General features: G+C 46.5%; 1 long non-coding RNA gene across 1 annotated transcript in view; it reads right to left on the bottom strand.

Moving 5' to 3' along the window:
- LOC144823355 (uncharacterized) overlaps positions 1-17,664 on the bottom strand; it is a 144,808-nt gene that overhangs the window by 93,844 nt on the left and 33,300 nt on the right. The gene's annotated exons all lie outside the window — the stretch shown is intronic.

The following is a 17,664-nucleotide window of genomic DNA, read 5'->3' as shown; positions in this document are numbered from 1 at the left end:
AAACACAGCAACTAGACCCGATCAATTTACATACCCCACCTCTATCTGCAAGTATAATATCTAAAACAAAGCGGTTCTGTAATGTCATAAGGCGATCCGCTTGAAGCTCAGCTGTAATATTGCTAAGGGCACCTGCAGTCTCATTTATAGTGGCCTCGACCACTCTCGTAAGCTGACGAATATTTCTACCATTAGCCATAGGACCCCAAAAGGGCATAAAACCCTTAAAGAAGTCTCCAACTTCTTGTGCGACAGTATCTTTCGCATCGATAATACCTCTACCATATCTTGTCTTATGGTAATTGAAAGCAGCTGTATACGTAGGGGGAAGCAAAAATGCCACATAACATGTGCCTGAAAAATCAGGAGGAAACCATGTATATGCTCTGTCGTGACAAACAAAATACGTGCCTTTAGCTGGCACGAACGGTGGAGATTTCTGGGATGTATAGACATAGGTGCGAACCCACACACTCTTACCAAGCTGAGCTCTCGGATTCTGACCATTACCTTGCAGACAAAAATGACCTTGTTGGGGTACAATCCAAATAGGAGGAGACCTTTTCTGTCTCTCCTTTTCTGTCAGACTAATGCTATATCTCGTCTTGTTCCAACCAACATATGCTCATACCTCATCTTTAGGGATAGCATTATACGCATCAATATCTCTGATCATATCTACTATTCCCTGTATCAAGGCATTATTACTCGCATTATCTTTGACGGAACGTACAGGAGAAGCTTCATTCGCATAGATAAACATTGCTTGGAGTGCCCATACTGACCCATTAGGCGAAAAAGGCAAAACCAAATATGGCATTACCTTATCTGTCGTATGTGGCATAAGACCACAAACCCAACAATTTGTGGTATTTACGACTAGCTGATGCTGATGCAACATCTGTATAAACGAATTGTTCACAAATTCTGATCTTCGTGTCTGTTCAAGTTCAGGCAACGTATGAAACTCATGTGGGGAAACAGTAGAAAAAGAAAGAGTAGGTTGGGATGTAGATGTAATCGGCTGTTGTGTGACATAGAAAATCCAACCCACACATCCCAATATAATATTCAAAAGCATTAGAAAACACAGTATTAAAAAACATTTGCTACGAATCAGTATACACACTTTCATTTTAGGATCAACTCTCTTAACACCCTTATGAGACCCAAAAGACTCCATCCTCTAACGTGCTGCTCACGGCTATTACATTCTTCACTTAAGTGTGTGCCAATATCGCACTAACGACCCTGAACCACAGACCTTAAGTCAATACGCGGCTCACCCCTTAAGGCTGTACCGCGACCCTGCAGCTGAGTCCGGATGGTGACTCGAAAAAGAAAAAAGTAAAAAAGTCTCTTGATCTGAAAAGGTGTAATTCACTACATAAAAAATTCAATCTTTATTTGTCCATTTACGTGTCCTTTTTCGATCTCAGATTGTAGCGCTCTTTGCCAGGCACAGTTTGGTCCTTAAAAAGTATTTCTGGATTTGTGGTGTCAAGTTTCAAATGTGAAGGCACAGCAGCTTGCAGAACGTCATCATCCTCGCGTTCTGACTGAGTCCATGTCAAATGTGCATCACTAAAAGGTACAAATCTAGGAATCCTTTCACATTCAGAATCGGCTATTCCATCCTTCACCCACTTATCATACGGTAAATCAAAGGAACTTTTTTAGTAAGGGTGGCATGCACCCAATTTTTTTTCTAGCTACTCTAACAGCAGTTCTAGTGACCAATAACACCAAATGCGGTCCAGTCCATCTCGGCTCCAAATTCTTGGATCGTTGAAAATTCTTGATTAGGATATATTCTCCAGGTTGCATCGTATGGCCTGGATCTGCAGTAGCTGTCGGCAAACTGTCATAGACCTGTTGGTGGAGAACACGTAATTTAGCAGTCAAGTCATGTAAGTAATCCACCAACATAGGGTACTCAATCTCGCTGTACTTTTTAGGACGAGGCACACCCCAAACATTCGCTGGACGACCAAAAACTATTTCGTATGGGCTAAGTCCCACACGAGAATGCACTGTCGTCCTTGTTGACAAAAGAGCCAACGGCAAAGCATCTGGCCATGTAAGACCAGTGATCGCTTGTACCTTAGCTATTTTCAGCTTCAAGGTACCATTATAGCACTCGACAAGTCCAGCAGACTGGGGGTGATTCGCAGCATGAAATTTCTGATTAATACCCAAACCAGCACACACTTTCTTCATGATTTGGCCCACAAATTCACTCCCATTGTCGCTCCATACAATTCTCGGCAAACCATACCTAGGGAAGTACTCTTTAAGCAAAACCTTGGCTGTAGACAAGGCAGTATTATCCTTTAGGGGGTCGGCCTCTATCCATCTGGAAAAGGCGCAAACAACCACAAGGATATACTTCAAATTGTTGCATCTCTCCATGTGAATGTAATCTAGCTTTATCACTTCAAACGGATAAGTTGGGGGAGCAAAATGACCAGCTGGAGTTGGGGTTCCCTTGCCAGGATTATGCAACAAGCAAATCATACAATGCTTCACCAAATTCTCAGCACATTTAGGAATTCCAGCATTCTGCAATACTGGAGCCAACAACTTGCATATCCCTTTCGAGCTGATGTGAGCCTTTCCATGAGTCATAGTAACCACTGGGAGCACATACGCGTCTGGCAACAACCATCGCTGGTGTTCTGACAACTCAACCCACCAACCTGTCGAATCCAACATACCCGTACTTTCTCTCCACGTACTCACTTCCTTTTCCGTAGCTTCAGCCTGAATCAATTTCACACTTTCTATTGTGTCTTCACACATTCCACCAGCCATAACCCAATTAGCAGGGCCTGCAACATACATACGGCTCATCATGACTTTCGCCGTTTCCTTCGCAACTTCATCCGCAAACGCATTTCCTCGACCTACATCATCCACAACCTTCTTATGCGCACTACACTTCACAATTGCAATCTGCTTTGGGAGAGTAAGTGATTACAAAAGTTCATTCACTAACTGCCCATGCTGAATTTTCGTGCCATGGGAAGTAAGAAATCCTCTTTCTCTCCACAAACGCCCAAAACTATGAGCAACACCAAACGCATTCTGGCTATCAGTATAAACATTCACTCGCTTTCCCTCTGACAACACACACGCTCTAGTCAATGCAATCAACTCTGCTGCTTGCGCAGAATTCTGTGCTATGCGTGCTGTTTCAACAACTGTATGTAAAGTTGTGACAGCATATGCCGCAGTCGTTTCACCATTCGGAAGCTTGAAACATGATCCATCTACCCATAAGGTACCATCAACATTCGTAAGAGGAGTATCTTTTAAATCAACTCTAGCCTTCGTTTGTTCCTCTGTCCGAAGAAAGCAATCATGCTGTTCTTGAGCATCTGTCTCTACAGAAATCGGCAACAACGTAGCTGGATTCAACACATTACATCTCTTAATGTGAACATGGCTAGCCAAAAGTGTCAACTCATATCCTGACAGACGTGCACTAGTAAGGTGCTGAGTGTTAGTCCTATTCAATAAGGTATCCACTGCATGTGGGACCATCACAATCAGCACCAAACCAGCAGACTGTCGGATAGAAACAGCCGCTGCCGCTGTAGCTCTCAAACAGCTCGGCAACGCTTTAGCTACCGGATCTAACGTCGCTGAAAAATACGCACATGGACGCTGCTTGTCTCCAAATTGTTGAGTCAATACTGACAATGCACAACCTTCTCTCTCGTGAACATACAACGTGAAAGGTTTACTGTAGTCAGGAGTACCCAACACCGGAGCCGAACACAATGCATCACGTAATTCTGAAAAACTTTTCTGACATTCATCAGACCAAGGGAGAGGATACGGAGTATCTTTAAGAGTCAGTGCCAACAGAGGTTTTGCTAGCAGGGAAAAATTGGGGATCCATTGCCTACAATACGAGGTGATACCTAAGAAGGCACGCACTTCTCTCTGTGTGGATGGCACACTCATTTGCGCAATCGCTTGAATTCGTTCTGGGGTCAACCTTCTTCCCTCCTTCGACAAGAGATGACCTAAGTAGGTTACTTCTTGTCGACAATACTGTAACTTGGAAGGTGACACTTTACGATGAAGGTCAGACAAATGTCGTAACAAAGAAAGAGTAGCCTCTTTACAAATCTCTTCGTTATCAGCAGCAACCAGCTAATCATCAACATACTGGATAAGAGTAGCACCAGTAGGCAACACAAAATCATCAAAATGAGTTTTCAACGCCTGACTATAGATGGAGGGACTTTCACAATACCCTTGAGGAGCTCTCTTAAACCGGAAGCTTCGGCCTCTTAAAGAGAAGCCGAAAATATCTCTACTCTCCTCGGCAATCGGAAAACTGAAGAAAGCATTCTTCAAGTCGATAACAGAAAACCAGGCTGCCGAAGCAGGAATTAGAGTCAACAAAGCAGTGATATCAGGGACAACAGGAAACTGTGGCACCACAATCTTATTCACTTCTCGATGATGGATCACAAACCGATACACAGGTGGCTGAGAAGCATCAGTACGCTTAAGGACAGGCAAAACAGGACTGTTACACACGTTACCTCTCGTTTCTTCAATTACACCCTTCTCAACCAAATCATAAATAATTGCTAGAAGAGCTCTCTCGCCATCGCTCGATATCTTATATTGGGAAATAAGAGGTAGCCTAGAATTCGACTTAAGGGTAACAACATAGGGTGGAATCTGCAAAAGACCAACATCATTGGGACATGTAGCCCAAAGTGTATCAGGAAGAGAACGCAATTCCAGTGGAAGGCAATCTTTAGACAAATACATCGGATAAATCACTTTCTTACCCAAGGTAAGATGTACTCCCGCTGGAGAGCAATGTAATGTCGCATGCAGTCTTTTCAGCAAGTCCAAACCCAACAGATTCTCACCACAACCAGTCGTTATGATAAGGGGAGCTTCCAATTCACAAGGACCAATAGAAAGGGACAAAGGACTAGAAACCGGATTACGAACTGGGGCGCCTGAAAATCCTACAGAAACATTGGTCAAGCCAGACAAAGGTGCGCCAGGAAGTTTAGAGTGCATAATAGACTCTTCGTCGCACCAGTATCCAAAAGAAAAGGTTCTGCCACACCTGATGTAATCACTTCAACATAAGGTCCACTCTGGTCTACTGGAACTGACACTACTCCCTCTCTTTGCCCATGGCTGTCCTAACTATCATTATAACCAGCACTCTCACTCTCGACATAATAATCATCAACATAGTACTGTGCAGACTGACCACTCGGAACATTTTGTCTGTCAAAATAATTCGCAGAATTCTGAAGGGAAGAGGAACGCTCATTCTGGGGTAACACACCACGTCCCCTACCCCTAGGAGCTTGCTGGAAACCACCACGACCTCTCTGACCAGATACGCCATTTGCACGCTGTAACAAAGCCGGGCAACTATTCTTGAAATGACCTTCCTCTCTGCAATAAGCACCCTGATTGGGACCAGGAAAGAATCGCGGAGCATAAGGCTCAGGCTTCTGTAACAATCTCTGAAACTGTGGAGGTTGCTGAAACTGAGGCTGATTCTGACGAGGCGGATAAGCTTGCTGCAAAAGAACTTTCGTCTTTAGATCTTTAGTTTTCTTCTCTGCTTTATCCTTCTCATCTTTATCCCTATTCTCATAATATTGTGCAGTAGCCAATATCTGGGCCAACGAAGAAACAGCCCATGACTCTCAGAGTCCTTTAACTTATTAGAAAGTTCGGGAAGCAAATTAAAGACAAATTTGTCCACGAACAACCTTTGACCACCTTCAGTGCTCATGTCCTGACCACTATGATCAATAAAGGTTTCTTCAAACCTTGTGAAGAAATCAGACACACTCTCGTCTTTCTTTTGTTTGCATGCTGCTAACTTGTCCCAATTCACTCGCAAAGGAGGCATCATAGTTTTCATTAAATTAATAATCCTACCAGGTAATTCTGCAACTAAGGGCTCAGGTTTGGCACCTCCTACCTGCCGACCATCTGCAGCAACAGTATTAGCCCACGTATCTCCTAATTCTTGTGCATGATTCTCATGACGAATCTTCGCCCACAAAGGTTGAGGAACTACATTACCCATCAACATATCTATGTCAGCTAAATTCATAATACACGCTTTAACTGTCTGGGACAATTCCTTGTAATAACCAGCAGGATTCTTACGGGGGTCAGGCAAGGTCTGCTTAAGAGCCAAGACCTCTGCTCTTTTCCAAGGGACATGTACCCATACTCGCTGAAAATGTGCCGGTACACCCTGAATACCCTGATTAACATTAGCAACAACTTCCTCTCTCCATACTGGAGGAACCTCTCTCATAGGATGCTGATTCACTTTCATCCTAACAGAGGAATCAGGTCCGTACAATGTCTGAGGCGGTAATCTAGACCTAAAAACAAGTATCGTCTCCACGGCATCTGTAACATCAGATTCCACTATCGTCCCTTTAGCAAATTCTGACTGAACATCAAGCACTTCCTGCGGAATCGGACCCAACTCATTATCATCCCATTCCTGACGAAGAAAAGTACACATTACATCCAAAACATACCTTTGCTTAGGCGGCTCCCACTGAAAGAAAACATCCATAACCGCTGGCAAATTATACCTGGAAGCATTTAAAATCCATCTACGAGCCAACAAATCCAACACTGTCCGTTCCTCGGAATTAGGAAGCTGACTACGACTCTGCTTTCGTTCCGAAACAGGGGTCATATTCAGTGACCCAAAGAATGGAGACAACAGATTAGCAACAGTCTCAGTCATACGTTTTCGAGCAGAAGAAGAAGCAGACATAAGAACAGGAGAATAAGTATTTTGAGGCAAAAGAGGTGTAGGGATAAGAGCAGTAGGAGTCAAAGATACAGAAGTAGAAGGCAAAGGAGTTTGAGGCAAAGCTGGTAGCAAAGTTGGCGACCCTAGAGTGGGTTGCGCAGTAGGAGGCAAACCCATCTGTGGAGCACCGGGTGGCTGAGCAACAGTAGGAGGTTGAACAACAAAAGGTGGAACAACCGGGGGTAATGGAGGTGCAGTAGCACCCTGCACATAGGGAGGTGGCAATCTCAGTAAATGAGAGATCAAAGGATCTTTTTCAAGATCTTCAATCACTTTCGGAGGAGAAATCGGCAAGGCCGGATAACATTTATCTATGGCCATGTAACGCTGTCTATCTGAAACTTCACTCACACGCTCTTCTCCATCATCCCTATACTGCCTAGCAGCTTGTAGTACTGACATATTCTTATCTTTCCTATCTCTTTTTGCTTGCTTAATTTCTCGCTGTTTGGCTTCCTTTCGCCAAAGGCGGAAAGAGTCAAACATTGCTGGCCGGGCTTCCTTCCTAAATAGCGCCACTTCCAGATTATCCAAAATATTTAATTTGAATCTACCATGTTGGGGCCATCGTAAAACACCATCTTTCCTTGTATAGTGGACCCATACTTCATTATAAGTAATAGGACCCACTCCGTGTTTTGAATAGAGCTCATAAGTCGGAGTTCCAACCGAAGGTATCGGACACGAATCTTCCAATCGGGAATCCCTGTTGCAACCACAACTAAACCATTTCCTAATTTTGCTAAGACCAGGCATCTTTTAGCTCACTAATCTAGCTTCAAACTTCAAGGGGTTATCAACTATCGATACACTCGTAAATATACGAGCCCCTCGGCTTCGATTTTTGCAAGAACCGAATCAAAACCAAGAACCAAAACAAAGATCGTGGGAGTGACCCACTTCTACTAACCAAAGTATCTGTCACGCCACCAGAAGACCGTCTATCGTCTCGCTTAACAAAGGATCAATCAAGGGTCCAAGACAGGGCGACAGTCAGGGCAGCAGTCCTTCGTAGCAGTTGGAAAGCGGGAAGCCTCGCAGAAAAGACCTTCGGTCCACGTCGACATGCAGGGGTCAATGAAGTGGCGGCCTTCCTCCAGAATTTCCTCACGTGGCTCCTCACAATCCTCAGGCTTGGACCGGTACCGCTGAAGTCGGCCAACGTTGGGCGCCAACTGAAGAACCGGGTTTTCTTAGAACCCAGCGGTGCCAGGGACACACCCGAAGTCTTCGGATTCTCCTGTCTTGGAATACAGAGACACAGAATACTTCTGGATGGCGTCAAAGATCATATTTATTAGCTGCAGCTAGTAACACTAAACCAAGCAATACAACACAGTGTACAACTCAGGAAACCGCTCAATTTCATAGAGCAAGACATCACTTTTTATACACCATATTCTCATTACAAATGTACTGCCACTGCGCAAAATTCTGACCAATAGGATACATTTTCTAACTGAGTATCACATTAACAAAAACCCAATTTACAGTAACCCAACCCAAAAGTTAATTATTAGGACTGTCCCTAATTCAATTTCCACAAGCCGGACAAACCCATAATTGAAAGCACTACCCATGTAATGAAAAGTCGTAAGGAAAGAAACAATTCAGATGTTGAGTAGGATAAGATATGTGCAAGAAACTAAAAGTTAACAATATCCTGAACATTGATTGGCAATTTTAGACAAGAATGAAACCAAGGGAAATTGGCCTTGCAAAGGGTCAGTTTCAGGTGAAGAGGTCAGTGTCCTGCAGTTCACTCACAAGTCAGAAAAGGGCCTGTTAATGCATACATGAACAATGAGGCCCGTGCAACTTTGTTCATTCGGTAACCTCCACGGCCTACGTGAGGGCAACACAAAAATGGCGTCACGAACAACTCAAACAAAATGGAGTCTGGTTCGAAATCACGGAACCTCAGTGTGATTGTCAGTAAATTCCATCTAAGTTGAGCTATGCATGGTATTGTCAGTTCTCCTTTTTAGTGGATACTGAATAAAAAGTATTAAAAGGTCTCGTCATTGAGATTAGAAATCTCTTCAAAGGGCTCGATGTGAGAGATGGACTACAACCAGGACAGTTATCAGAAGCAATAAGGTAAAGTTGCAAAACACCTTTTATTTCACATAGGCACTAGATTTGGGGAGCAGTGGCAGTAGTTAGCAGCAGCGGTTGTGAGACTGGGCAGTTAAAACATCTCTGCATGCACTTAGTCACTCATCCTTGCACTCACGCATCCATTCACCCATTCACAGACTAAAAGCTTGCATTCACTCTCTTATGCAAGCACGATAAAACAACACTTATGTCAACAACGTATTCAAGATAAATTAAGAGAACAAAAGTGGAAAAAAAGATATTCCACTTCCTAAATCTGTTGAGTATATGCTTTGTAGGAACAACTATAATTAAATATAGCAGTGGGTGGCCATCTTACAATGGTATTGTACAAAGTGTATCATTGTTTTAAAGTTCCAGTACAGCAACAGGTTTAAAACCAATGCATTGGCCATCTTGGAACAGTAAAACAATGATACTGTTGGAAAAATACAATTCAAAGATGGCTGTCTGGTTTAAAAGAAGTGGCCGCAGATAAAATGAGCTGCAAGCAAGCTCCCTGTTGGCACTACCAGGGTGAGCGCAGTATGATGTAAAAATGATAATACAAAAAAGGAGAAGGAAAGAAGCTAAAGGAGACCGATAAGAGTAGAAGATGGAAAACTAGCGGACTGCCCCACTAGCCTTGGCACTGAGCCACACTCATTTTCAGGCAGGTTTTCACATGTGATCAGACAAATCTTTCACAGGCAAGAACCTCAGAACAGAGCCTGATCTACTGCGGTTCAGAAAAACCCTCAAAACTCTCCTCTTCCCCTAATCCGGTTTCTTACCTATCCGCTTCCCCCTCCTGAGTAACAAGGTTCTAGCGCTGGGATACCCTCGTGGTGACTACGCGCTTTACAAAACTCTAAAATAAATAAATAAACACTACTGGCCTTTTTGGGCTGACCCATAGCCCCATGCTATATGGTATAATGGGAGGGAGCAGAGTGCATATGGCACTAAAACAGACCAATGGCAGAGAAAGATTGACTGAAACCCTCCCTAGGTATCTGCATGCATGTATGTATTTCTAAATGATCTTTTTTTTTAATTATAAAACGCTGTGAGATGCCTAAGCCTGTCAAGACTTTCCAAGGTTTTCTTGCATAAATGATTACAGTGCAAATCTTTTACTTTGAGGCACAGTCAACATCAAAATCCTTCCATACAAAAAAAATCTGTGAGATTTAATGCAACAAGATACATATCTGCAGGCATTAACACAATGCAATAAGACACCACCATTAAAAGCCTAGAAATACTTTTCTCGATAAATAAATGAGGACATCTACATTTGTAGTAACCAATCATGCCTACAGTCTTTGTCATTGACATGTCGCAATAACAATCTCAAGCTACAGTGCTGAGCAAAAGCTTTGCCACAAAGCAACCAATGACAGTCATAAAACTATATATATATATATATATATATATATATATATATATATATATATATATATATATATATATATATATATATATATATATTCCTTGTACTCGTCCCACCGTTCCACGAATTCTCCACCATAAAGCAACCATGGACACAACGAAGGACTGTTAAAGCAGCAAAATTTATTGAATGGCTAACCGGCAACACTCAACGCGTTTCGGGACTTGCTCCCTTGTTCACGAGCGTCGGAATTTACATTTCAGACATCTTTAAATAAACATGTGATTTGAAACACCAGAGATAGTGAAGAAAGACTTTCCGTGAAAAATATGTATGTGTAATTTGATTTTACATTTTGATGTATTCTTAGGACATAATCATCACAACAAAATTATCAAATTAATGAAATTCTGCTATTAGACTAATCAATCATATTTTTCACGGAAAGTCTGAGTGTTGCCGGTTAGCCATTCAATAAATTTTGCTGCTTTAACAGACCTTCGTTGTGTCCGTGGTTGCTGTATGGTGGCGAAGACGCTAACAGCAGTTTGAAGTGATTTATAGAGGCTGGCCTGCCTCGCTGTGGACCGCCGCCATAAGCGGCAAGGGAGTGGCGTCGCTAGTGCGTGAGCGCTAGCATTTTGAATATACATATATATATATATATATATATATATATATATATATATATATATATATATATATACAAACACACCCCTCCAAGAGGAAGAATCAGAGGCTGCCACGGGGATGCTGGAGGGAAAACAATTTATTTCTGTTTAGGCATAATGCATTTCGGCCCGGCAAAAGGCCTTCCTCAGATGCCGTCTTAAATATACTGGCGACTCATGCTGCTCCCTTAAATGATACCTGCCTCAGTCCCATTGGTAACGGGGCGCCACACCTTCAGGTGGAGTGCAGTCACATAGCCTGCTGTTCGTGGGAACTGCAAGCCCCACAATGCACATCTGTCAGGTGAGAATTGCTGTCGGTGTGTCCAAGTGGAGATGCGCTGAATGAGGCAGGGTTTGTAAGAAGCACAAAGTCACTAACCAGTGAGTAAGCATGGGCGGATCTAGCGGATCTCGCGTACGCGAAATTGCGGATTTACGGATTCGCAATCCGCGAAGATACGCAAACTCTCGCGGATTTGCGGATTTTCCCGTTTTTTGTGTTGGCGAGCGTTCGCGCCGATTTTGGGACAATTTCGCAATTGCGAACTTACTTTTCGGCACGCAACGGCCGCGACTATGTTGTTTCTACGTCTGGTTTATCATCACAGGTTCACAGCACCCTCTGTTTCACCACTGCCACCCTCTGGGACACCCATGCCACCCTCTGGTACATCCTCACTGCCACCCATTAGGGTTGTTTATCACTGTAGTTTATGGGGGGTGAAAAAAGCAAGCACACCTCCCCTACTTCAACTGCCATGAATTAATTTGGGGTTGATTAATGTGTCAGTTATTTAGAAAGTTCCAGTCTGGCTGGCACCTGCTTCCTTCCTTATCTGTAATTTGCTTTCTGTTGCAGTGAAATTTTTTTTCACAGGACCTTTATGGTCTACTTGTAGCTATTCTATGAGCCTGCTGTTTGGGTCATAGCAGGGTCATAGAATAGTTGCAAACTCTGGAGGGGCCCCTCAGGAAGCACTACAGTGAATGTTACAAATGTTAAGTTTGAACTTTTGCACCTGCTCATTGCTTTCAGTTTAGCAAAAATCATTTTTTCTGCAATTTCGCGCGTTTTTTGGGGCGCGAATCCGTGCGAGATCGATTTCGGGAGCCGCGAATGCTTGCGAATACACAAATTTTTTTTTGCGACGTGTATGTTCGCGTGCTTTTGCGCGTGTTCGCGAGGCGCTTGTAGCTATACGTTTGCCAAGTTACCCTAGCGGTCGTACACGGGCGCGGACATCTGGTTTGCGTGACGTAATTCCGTTTCCGGCCGCTATGTGTAATCTCGCAAACTGTGCTGCTCGCTAGTACAATTTCGCGCGTGCTCGCGAGGAAAATCTCGCGCGAACTTACCCACGCGGTCGTGAACGGGCGCGGCCATCTTGTTTCTCATTCATTGCTATGGTTCTGGGCATGCTTTCTGTATCCTCTCTGAATCTCTGCCATCCTTTGCTTGTTTGAAGTTTATTTAATCTAGTTTACTTATTATCTATCCCTCTATTTTTCTAGCTGTATATTTTTGTGTTTTCTGCTACTTTTAGTTACTTTTAAACTACTTTTTTAAACTCTTTTCTTTTCTTCTTCACTATTCTATTTCTTCTTTATCATTTAAATTTATTTCTGCCCAGACCATGGTAAAGGGAGCCGGGAAGCACCCTGAGAAGGGGAAGGGTCCCGCACCCCGTGCCCGGCTCCCGTGCGGGCGTTTGATGGGGGAGCAAGTGGTGCCACGGGAGATCTTCAGCGCGGAGGAGGTGGCCGCGCTCATCTTCCACGTCCAGCGCCGCCTCCCCAAGACGATCCTGGGAGGCGGCAAGATCGCAACTGGCTATGGCATCCGGGAGCGCCGGAAGCGGTGGGAGAAGGTGTGCCGGGCCATGTATAAGCTCTCTGGGGTCCGGCGCACATATAACCAGGCCACCCACCGCTGGACCGATGTCATGGACCGGGAACGGGACTTGCTGGACGCGCTCGGCGTAGAGGTCCCCGGGCTTGGTGAGTAGTAGTAGCTATTCATCACTACTCTGTTTTATCCGGCTCTGTTATTTGCAAATCTTTGTTCTTTACCAAGAGCAATAATGCTGCCGATTACATTGTAGGTAAATTATATTTCAAAATCTTCTATGCATTTCAGGTGCACTGCTCTCCTTCTCAGTAGCCTTGCTTGCTACTATGCTTATTTGTTTTGTAAATTGTGTTCATTTCATTGGCCTGAGAAATTATGTATGAGTGTAGTGTAAAGATAAGAACTGCGTAATGCTAGACACTAAGGGTCATTTTTTCAATTACCGGCGCATCCCTGCAAAGTAGCAGGGATGCGGCAGTAATTGTGTGCCATGCCACCACCACCCATTGGCCCAAAACGTCACAGAAGCCTTACGCATCTGTGCCGTAAAGGCGGCGCATTGCTGGAGTTGCGTGCCAACGATTGCGCAGCTCCAGCAATGCTCTGGGGTACCCTATCTCCCCAATGCTGCATCAAGCCGTACGTCGGCTTCAAGCGCGCAGGGTTTGACTCATGCATCATTGTCTTAAAAGTGACTGATTGACATCTTGTAGATTTCCCTCAGCCACTTTTAGGATTCGTCCCTGCGCAGGTACGCCCTCCCTTGCGCCGGAACGCCCCCTGATGGCGCAGGGCTTTACAACGTGATGCATCGCCCATAATTTTTTTTTTAATATATACGCCACACCAACACCATGGCGAGTCTTTTGTTCTGCCGCTGCGTCACAAAAGTCACGCAACAATGGAGGAAAATGAGCCGCAAGGGACTTCTAAATCAGCCCCAACAGACTGAAGTCCAGTCCTTCCTTTAGACACATGGCTATAAGAAGAAATAGTGGTGGTGGCGGGTGGATTGATAGTTTGAGTATTCACTGATCTGCAAGCAGGATGGACTTTGTCTGTCACTTCGCGTGCTGCGGACTGCTGCCTGCAGTGCCAGGCCTAGGCAAACCTCTTTAGTAGTCTGTTTATTGAGTTACATAGGAACTTTCTAAGTCAACGGTCCGCAAATCAGGCAATACGAATAACGTAGTATACCACATGAGATAGATCCCGTGGAATAGTTGTCTATCTATTTGCTATTTCTCCAAAAAATGTTGTTATTGTTCTTTTGAAATGGTTGATTTGGTTGACAAATCTCATCCATGTTTTCTGGTCTTTCTTTCTTTCATGTTGTACATCAGCTCCCCCCAAGGGCAAGAGGACACAGGAGGAGGAGGGTGCTGTTCAGGATGCAGGCCTGGATCGGGCAGGCGAGGGCTCCTTTGCTGGCCCCAGTAAGTTTTAATTGTAATAAAGAGTACCTATTTTTTCCTAGCGTTCCTCATTCGATTTTTTCTAAATCGCGTTTGATCTTCTTGTAGACTGGATATAAATTCTTATCCTGGCTCGAATATGACTCCCTGTGGTATTAGTAGATTATTCTTATTAGTCTGTCTGTGTAGCTAACTAAGATTGGACATTTGGCAATTCCATTGGACTCCCATTCTATTCAGCAATAGCTCTATGCACTGTCTCCTTACTGACTAGATAGTGTGGCAGAGTCATTCAGCTCCCGAAGTCACCGATGATTGATCCCCAATGATCTCTAGATTATCGTACGCAGGACAAGAGAGTACGGAGTCACAGCACAGTCAAGAAGTGTCAGAGGCACTCATGCTTGCAAAAATTCCAAAACCTTTAGCTCATCCACTCTAGTCTGGAGGACCAAAAACCACAGAGTCTATTTAAGTTTAAAAGCTTTATTAAAAGTAAACACATTTATTAAAATCTACTTTGTCATAAAACTATTTAACTGAAAACGGAAAAGTGCTTAGTGCTGACGATTAATTGGACACATTTCTTGTGGTCGAGCCGAGCTCTCACCTGGTTTGAACTTGATCCTGGTCGTGTTCTTAGGAGTCAAGCTTCTGTCTGTTAGGAGAAAAAGTGGTGCGTGTTAAAAATAAAAAGCAAGCATTCATCAGTTGTGCATAAAAGTGCAGCAAGACAACAGCCTTCCCTGGAAAAAGGGACATTTTTATTTTAGAGTAGACAGTCACAAATTATTACATTGTATTCTGTTTTTTTAACATTTCTCCTAGACCAAATATTATATAGTAGTGAGTTGTTAGACGGGGACCTGGAGGGTCGGCCGAGCACAGTGATCGCACAGACAGGTAACTTCCCCCCCACAGATGGACACCACACAAAGCTCAGGGTAACACCTTTTATAGGCACTTCTGGGAGTAGAGTGGTACGATACAAGGCAATCAGGACACGATGATCCTCTCAATTCTAGTCTCTAGTAAGGGAAGGGGGTAGCGGGACAGTCTTGGTACCCACGGGTACGGGGGTGTAACGGTGATGGCTCACAATCCTCGAGCTCGGTGTTCGGAGGGGTCAGACCGCGGCAGCGCCGGCAGGTCCCGAAGAGGTCGTAGGTGGCAACGGGCCGCGGCAGCGCCAGCAGGTCCCAACGAGGATGAAGGTTACAACGGGCCGCGGCAGCGCCAGCAGGTCCCACGAGAGTGCAGGTTGCAACGGGCCGCGGCAGCGCCAGCAGGTCCCACGAGGATGAAGGTTACAACGGGCCGCGGCAGCGCCAGCAGGTCCCACGAGAATGCAGGTTGCAACGGGCCGCGGCAGCGCCAGCAGGTCCCACGAGGATGAAGGTTACAACGGGCCGCGGCAGCGCCAGCAGGTCCCAACGAGGATGAAGGTTGCAGAGGGCCGCGGCAGCGCCAGCAGGCAGGACAATAGTTCACAAGGCAGGGCTGTGGCAGCGCCAGCAGTCCGTCAAGGATGAGTTCGTCGCGGTGTCTCTCGACTCCAGGATACAACTCCCTTCCTGTCCTGGGGCTGCCTCAGTTATAGGTCTGGCGCCCTTTGATGTCCGGACCCTCGCTCTTGGAGGTCGGGAGGTCTGGGATGAGGGAGTCCAGACACCCAGCAGGGGGGTGGAGCCAGCGCCCGAGGAGGCTGGGGGTGCTCGGCACCTGGCGGGGGAGAGCCATCGACACTTCGTACTCCCATTGACCTGCCAAGTGGGCCGTTCACCTCCTGGGTGGAGGGTGGTGCCGGGATGTCGGGGCCTGGCCAGGCCCAGGGTTGGGGTCGGGCTGAGGCCGCACGGCCGCGTGGTGCCGTGTCCAAGATGGCGGCTGGGCCGGGCAATGGTGCTGACGGTGGCCCGGGCCCTGTCCTGCGGGGAGGGAGCGAGCCCTTCATGTGGCCTGTCCAACATGCGTCCCCCCCAGCTGAAGGCGGGGAGAGTCACCCATCTTCTTGGGGACTTTCCTCGTCGAGGCGGAAAAAGCGGGACAGGCCATCCGCGTTGGCGTGGTCTTGGCCGGGTCGATGTTCCACAGTGAAGTCCATCCCCTGCAGGGAGATGGACCAACGTAGTAGTTTCGGGTTTTCCCCCCGCATCTGCATGAGCCATTGCAGGGGTCGATGATCGGTCTGGACCCGGAAGTGGGTGCCGAAGAGATAAGGCCGGAGCTTTTTGAGGGCCCACACCACGGCGAAGGCCTCCCTCTCGATGGTGCTCCAGCGTCGTTCTCGGGCCAGGAGCCGTCTGCTGATGAAAGCCACTGGCTGGTCAAGTCCTTCGGGGTTCAGCTGGGAAAGGACTGCCCCAACGCCATGGTCGGAGGCATCTGTTTGGACGATAAATTCCCGGCTGTAGTCGGGGGCCTGGAGCACCGGGGCGGAGCACATGGCGGCCTTCAGCTTCTCGAAGGCCGCTTGACAGTCTGGGGTCCAGTTGACCTTCTTTGGTTGGTTTTTGGAGGTAAGTTCCGTGAGGGGCCCTATGATGCTGCCATAGTCCCTCACGAACCGTCGGTAGTAGCCTGTGAGTCCCAAGCAGGCGCGGACCTCGGTCTGGGTGATGGGGGACTGCCACGACTGGATGGCAGCGATCTTGAGTTGCAGAGGGGCCACCAGACCGCTTCCCACCTGGTGCCCGAGATAGGTCACGGACCCTTTGCTGGCCTTGATCGTGAGGCCAGCTCGTTGGAGGGCCTGTAGCACCTCTCGGAGGTGGTGGCGGTGGTCGGACCAGTGGTGGCTGTACACAGCGATATCGTCCAGGTAGGCGGCGCTGAATCCTTCGAGTCCTGCCAGGACCTGGTTTACTAGCCGCTGAAATGTTGCTGGCGCATTCTTCATGCCGAATGGCATGACCTTGAAGTGATAGTGGCCATCCGGGGTAGAGAATGCCGATCGTTCTTGGGCCCGGGGTGTGAAACCGATCTGCCAGTAGCCCGCTGTCAGGTCGAAGATGCTGAGGTAGCGGGCAGCTCCCATGCGGTCGATTAGTTCATCTGCTCGGGGGATGGGGTGTGCGTCTGTTCTGGTGACCGCATTCAAGCCCCGGTAGTCGACGCAGAACCGGAGCTCCGGCGTGGCGCCGGGGGCGGCCGCTTTGGGGACCAGTACCACTGGGCTGGCCCAGGGGCTGTCTGAGGGCTCGATGATCCCGAGTGTGAGCATCTTGGCCACCTCCTCTTGGATGCAGGCCCGTACCCGATCTGGTACGCGGTAGGCCCGATGGCGGATAGGGGGACTGTCTCCAGTGTCCACGTCGTGTAAGCACCAGGGGGTGACCCCTGGGGTGAGGGAGAACAGGGTGGAGAACTGGAGCAGGAGGACT

This window comes from Lissotriton helveticus, chromosome 3_1, assembly GCF_964261635.1.
Source record: "Lissotriton helveticus chromosome 3_1, aLisHel1.1, whole genome shotgun sequence".
NCBI classification, from domain to species: Eukaryota; Metazoa; Chordata; class Amphibia; order Caudata; family Salamandridae; genus Lissotriton; species Lissotriton helveticus.
The sequence above is the reverse complement of the archived record's forward strand: the minus strand, read 5'-3'. Positions and strand labels throughout refer to the sequence as shown.